Raw genomic sequence first — 6,704 nt, 5'->3', positions numbered from 1 at the left:
TGCACTGTTGAAAGAGATCTAAAACTGAAAATTAGCATGGTTTTTAAGAAGAATCTTATACATATATGTGCTTTATTGCCTTTGGAAATTATTAGATAACTTTACTGTGTACATGTGTATGTGTCTATATGAAAGTTAAAAATAATTTCCATACTGTCCCTTACCCCATTTTAAAATATTGCTATCCAAACACACAGAAAAGTATGTCATTAAAAATCCGTAGTGTCACTCAACATTTTGTGATGGTATCTCATTGCCACCATATCTATACTATGCCAAAAGAAAAAGCTATTTTAGGGACCAAGTTACGTAGTTTTACTTTTATGTGACAAGAAGAAAACTAGAAAAGATCTGTGTACTGGCTCAGCTAGCTCCACAGTCCAACAATCAGAAGAGTAAGGTTGTAAATATCCAGTCATTAACCTACCTTAAATTGCATGCCTATTTACATACTCCTTACAACTAGCAGAAAGAAACATCAGTGGATAAAAACTAATCCATAAATTGCAATTTTAGACTTGGAGTTTTAAAAGTTATTTATATCACATTAAAATGTGAACAGCTGAGAGTACTGATATCAGTTAGTGATATTTTTTTTCCAGTCCCAAATCAATATTTAAAAAAAATATATTAAAAAAGTTCTGTTACATTCAAGTCTCCTTTGAGGTCGCTACAAAACTTAGATATGCAAAGCTTGTCGATTATAAAAGCTGATGTAAAATGTGAGGTTTATACTGCATTATTAGCAAGCACATATTCTTGTTTCCTAGTAAAACATGGCAATTTCTGCTCCTCTAAGTGGCTGCTCTGATCTAAGTACTGGGCTTAATGACCAAAGGAATAAAAAAATTATCAAGTGAGATCAAACTAGTGAGTTGACTGATCCAAGATTTTGCTATCTACATAAGACTTGTCATAAAAAACACCATGGAGAGTTATAGAATATCCAGCTCCCTGATAAATTTTGGGCAACACTTTTTTTGTTTAACATGACTGTGGATGTTTCCAACATCTATATAAATATCAAATTATTTTTCAAGTGTTATGAGCACTCAAAGAGTTAGTCAATTTTACACATTAAGTATGTGTGGTTATTTTAATATTATTTTAACATTCTTTAAAAAAAACCCCTTTTTTTAACACTGCTTTTTTAACAATTATTGCTGCTGGCAGAATATGCAAGTTTCAGTAGGAGTGTGCAACTTACCTTGTACTGTTTTTATTCTACATACTTGTATGATGCCATAGGCTATCTGGCAACTTACCAAACAGTTCCTTTATATCAATCAGTTCTCACACAGAAGTCTGCAAATTTTACTATTTCATTAAGAATTTATTTTTCCAAAACATTTTTAAAGATATCAGCTTGCACTTCATCATACAGAATCTCACAACACCCAGTATCAACCTTTTGCACTAAGAAGAATTACCATTTATTTCTGTAGGTTTTTTCCTGATTCTAAAGTACCTCTTATTCAGCATGAGGCCTCGCCTGTCACTGTTTTCTTTTCCTTGCCAGACTCTTTCAATAATTTTTTTTAATGTCTAAATCACTTGTTTTGTTTTATCCACTGTTGATTGTCACCCCCTACATGTTTCATAACGTTATTTTCCATATTTGCTAATTCTTTTGAGAAGGAAGTAAAGCTCAGTGCAATTTTCAGTCAGCTCAAGCCCTTTGTAAACTATCGAATGACATTTACTCTGATATCTGCTATCTACTACCTACTATCTAATGACATGTACTCTGATTTGTAATTGTGCATTTTTGCTGGAAAATGAGTTAGTTCATTCTCAAATACCTTCGAAATTCCTTGACCACTATTATCAAGTTTATGGGATTATCTGCATTTAGTTTCTTGCCTTCCTATGACCGTTTCCTGCTTTTTCAACATCTCAGCTTCCGGCACTGCTTTGTCGCTGGGCACAAATAAAATTAGGTATCTCTAAATTTCCTGTGATGCATCAGTTTGCAGTGTTTTTACCCTCTTTAGAGGAGTCCTCATCATGCTGCCACTGAAGTTAACACAAAAATCTCTACAGGTTTCAATAGCACAGAATCTAGTCCTTGTTCTTTTTACTTTCTAGTGGCTGAATATGGTCCTCTAATTAACACAGATAAAGAATCTACACCTGCATTCTTCTACTCTACTTATGTCTCTTGTTTCCAAGTCTTTGAGCATTTACTTCTTTGTACCTCTCTTAATTTTAACATGAGGTACTCTCTGGCTTTCTTTAGACCTTCTGTATGGATTTTTCTTCAGCTTAGTTTAATTTTGACTAGCTTTTTCCACCTTGACATTAGAACAAATAGGTGTATTTTGTTGTCTTCTGTAGCCTTTTCTTGTTTATATACATGTGTAGTTCTTTTAAGTCTGATATACTTTAAAGGATAAGTTTTAATGAAAAAGAAATTTATATGCAATGGGAAATGTTTTAGAAAACATTGATGAGATTTAATGTGTATATAGCCCCTATATGTAGTACAGAGATTTTAATTTCTTTTTTGTTATCGTCATTTCTGAGCCATTCAGAAACACTACCACTTACATGTTACAGTGCTGGGATTTGGTATGATTTCTCCACCAAAGATAATAAATTTCAATATGTTTCCTGTTGTTTAGTGTATCAGTTAGTTATTTCTTCAGCTAACTCCTTTGTGTTACTTAGGAGTAAAGAATAGCCTTTCCACTCAGCTGGTCTAAAAAACAATTTTCAGTTTCTCAAACATATGCTTATATAAACCATGTAGTGCTCTAAAAATTGTCCAATACATGAAAAATATTTGAAATAACTGTTTTATTAGACTTAATAATCTCTGATCTCTTTCAGTTGTATGTAGTCCATATTCTTCTGATGGCAAGTAGTGAATTTTCACATACATTTCTATTGTTGTGACTTTGTATTACCTGTACAACTTCTCCCATTGAATTCCTTAAGTATACCACTGTTCTCTAAGCAAAGATTTCAAAACTTTTTAAAAGGCAGAAGAAAAGTATGTTGCAGTTTCCCTATGGACATTTACGCAATTTGCATAGACTAGATTTTGCTTATTCCAAGTTATGAATGCTATCATTCTATACCAATTAATGCATACATTTCAGCTCTGGGTTGAGGCAAATACAGAAGTCTGATTATTCTAAACAATTTAAATATATTTGTTAAAACAGTGTCCCAAAGGAGATGAGTTACATGCAGAAAACCAATGTATGTCTCATTCTACTGAAGTTAATATAATTTTTGCATTTGGTTTCAGTTTAGGTTCATCTGTTACCAGAGTTCTTCTACTTCAGTTCTGGTTCAGGCTCAGCAAAACTTGAAAACGACTGAAGTTCAAAGTCAAGTTTGCGTTTGGTTAACTCCACAAGTAGAATTACATCCAAGATGAATTCAAGCAAAATATGTACCCTTTTAGTCTAGTTCTTTGTGATAAATTCAGGAATAAACAGAATATATCTATTTAATCTTATTCTTGCAGCTGAATCCAGCACTGCATGAACCAAAACCAGTAACAATTATATAAATTAAGTAATAAAGAGCTGTCATATCCAAGTAGCTACTACATTTTTAAATTAATTCAGATCTCCTAAATAAAACTGTGTTAAAAAACCCAAAAAACAAAAAAAAACCCACCTCAAAACAACCAACCAACCAACAACAACAACAAAAACAGAAAAAAAGGGAATAAAAGAACTACTTTAAGGGAGAGAAATATTCAGTATGATTTTGTCATTAAAATGCATATACAGAGAGAGCACCTGAGGATTGCAGAGTAACCTTAACATTGTAATTACCTAACCTGTGATTCTTTAACTCTGGAATCTAACTAGCACCTCCAAATTCCTAAAAGCTGAAGAAAGCAACAAAAATACCTCCCAAATTCCGCTATATGGCACAGCAGTGATACACACACACATCATCTACTGGGAATATCTTAACCCCCATCACAGACCACTGCTACTTAAATTGCCTCAGAGCGATACAAGTTGTCACCATGTGCCTGGGGTCTGCCCTCAGAGGGAGTAAGCCCCGCATTTTGCCCCAAGTGCCACAGTGGCTGGCAGCCCAGGCGTGGTGACAGGCAAGCTGCCTTCCCACCTCCAGTCTGTGGGCACCGGTATTCCCCTGAGAAGCCCCTTACCCCCTTTTCCCTGCTTCTACACTTTCACCCTAGAGCGTGGCTGGTGCAAACAAAGCACAGTTGCGACTTTCTGAAGGAGCTCCCGTTGGCCAAAGGAAGCCTAAAATTTTCAGTCTCACCATTTGTCCAAATTTGGAGTGGATTTTTCAAGGGGACAGAAGCAGCACCCTCCTGACAATGAGAGGACTCGCTGCCAAATCTCAAGCCTTTGTTCTCAAACTTGAACTGTTTAACTGGTTTCGCTGAAATCTTCCAAAATAATTCAGTATGAGGTGGATACTTGGTAAAGAAAATTTGTAACTTGGATCAATGAAAAGAAATCAGTTCCTATGAATGGTTCTAGTTAGGCCTGTTACTAGTAACATGGCAAAAACAAATAATACAAGAGATGATCACTTGGTAACTCATAATCTTCCCTTCAAAGAGTTGGATTTGACTCTGATAAACCTTTTTTTTTGTATCTTGGGATAAAAGTGGTTAAAAGGGGAAGGGACGATCACAAGAAAGTAACAGTAAAAATCAGTGTCAGATTTTGGCAAGCTGAATTGACGAGGCTGGTGCTTGGCTAGGACATCTCTAATTGTTATAACTAGTATCAGCTTGGTCCAGACGTTTAGAAACACTGATGGCCACATCTGCAAATCTCTTTATTTTAGCCAACAGCCTCACTAGTCCACCAGAACATAACCTTGCACCAGAGGTCACGGTCATGAAGGAGATATCCAATGCTGGCAAAAAGAACTGCACTGAGAGCGCTGAACTGTCAATACAGAGACCATATTTGGACGCTGCACTCATTGGGAGCCAGGGTGCTCCAGAGCGGTTTGTTTGTGGTGATCTGTGTTGCTAGGCAGATGGGCAGCTACAGCTTGTACCAACGGGAGCTTTTTCTGGACATGAGACTTCAGTTCCTAGAAATGAGTAACTGAAGTACCTTTAAAAAAGTTTCCTAAGAATGATAAACACTTGATTGTGAAAGTGATGGCAGAAAAATCTACATACACAGAAGGCAATTATACTGTCTAGGCTAATATTTTTTTATTTTGAGTTCTCCTTTGTTGGGGTAAAAAATAAAAATGAAAAAAATTCCCTTTTTACCTGCCTCACTGTAACTAATAACAGTAACTAGGTATATGAGGCATGGTACTAATATTCAGTAATCCAAGTTTAACGCTCCTTTCTCTTTACACTAACCACTTTCATTCTCTCTTCTCTGAAACACTCACCCTGCAGAACGTAGAATGACTCCGATATCTCACTTCTTTTCCCAAAACAAAAGATGCTCCTAATTACAAGAGCGTGTGCTGTTTTTTGCCAAGCTTTCCATAAGCACTAAAGCAGGAAGGGGGCACAGCGATGAGGCGGCTTTCAGTACTGAAGTGTGTGTAGGGGTGTCGGAGGAGTAGGACAGAACCATCTTCTCAGCTTCACATAGCTGAGAGGACTGAATGCAGGCTTGGAGCGCTGCAGACCGCTTCATGTAAGTTGTGAGTGCTTCCCTCCTGTCACTTCTAGAGCCCCTTTGTGCTCAGGAATGGTCTCTCTGCACGCTGCTGCTAGGGCATGGTACTCCCCTATAGGGGCTGTATTTATTTAACTATGTGAAGCTTAAGAAAATGTATCTTTAGATTTCTACTTCTAAATACCAATCTTTAAAAAACGCAGTTATTTATACTAGGCAATAAAATTAAAATACAGAGAACTTCAGAGTTCTTGAAAGGTTTACTACTTCTCTAATGTCTTCTAGACTCATTTGCATTACCTGTTTTCACTGCGAACAGTAATAAAAATGCTAGGAGACTAGTCTTCAAGCTCCGGTCAAGAGAACCAGCTCTAGCAATCAGGTTTCAAAGAAGAGCCATAATGCCACCAATGAATAGTTCCCTGAGTGTCTGTCTTGGGCCATCTAAAGACTTCTTGGAAGACAGCATTTCACAGATAGATTTGTCTTTAACCTTCAGCTGTGCACTTTATGCACATTTGTCACAGTAGAGCCAGCTTACAGTAGCTGCGTAGTCCACTTCCAGATGTTTTTTGTTCAGGCTTTCAGCGGTTCCGTTATTTTGATTGCTAGTACTCAGAAACCAGAAATCTATCGCAATCCCCTGCTCCCCCACCAAGCTACGGTTTAAGAGTGAATTAAAGATCTCCCACCTTTTAAAATGAGGTAAGAATGGTGGTGTTAGACTCTGAAGCTGGCTTGTGCTTCTAACATCCCAATGAAATGGCTGCCCTCACTTTTTAACACGGCAAGAATGACTTTAGAAAAGCATTAAAATTCATAACTAGATTAATGCTTTATAGATTTCCTTTGGGACTTGAGATAGCACTGATGGACAATTTCTGGTCCCACTGAAATCACAGGCATTACATATCTGTGGTCCACATCTGTTAAGATTGAAGCATTTCTCTCAGTACTAAAACATGACCACACAAGTTAGCTGTTCACCTGCAACATTTTCTGGACAAGGTACTTCTTTGCTTCAGGTTTTAAAGCAGATTTTCTCCCTGTGTATTTTACATGGCATGGCCTTCTTAAATTTATCAAAGAAGTTGCAGACAA

The sequence above is a fragment of the Ciconia boyciana genome, chromosome 1, assembly GCF_034638445.1.
Source record: "Ciconia boyciana chromosome 1, ASM3463844v1, whole genome shotgun sequence".
NCBI classification, from domain to species: Eukaryota; Metazoa; Chordata; class Aves; order Ciconiiformes; family Ciconiidae; genus Ciconia; species Ciconia boyciana.
The sequence above is the reverse complement of the archived record's forward strand: the minus strand, read 5'-3'. Positions refer to the sequence as shown.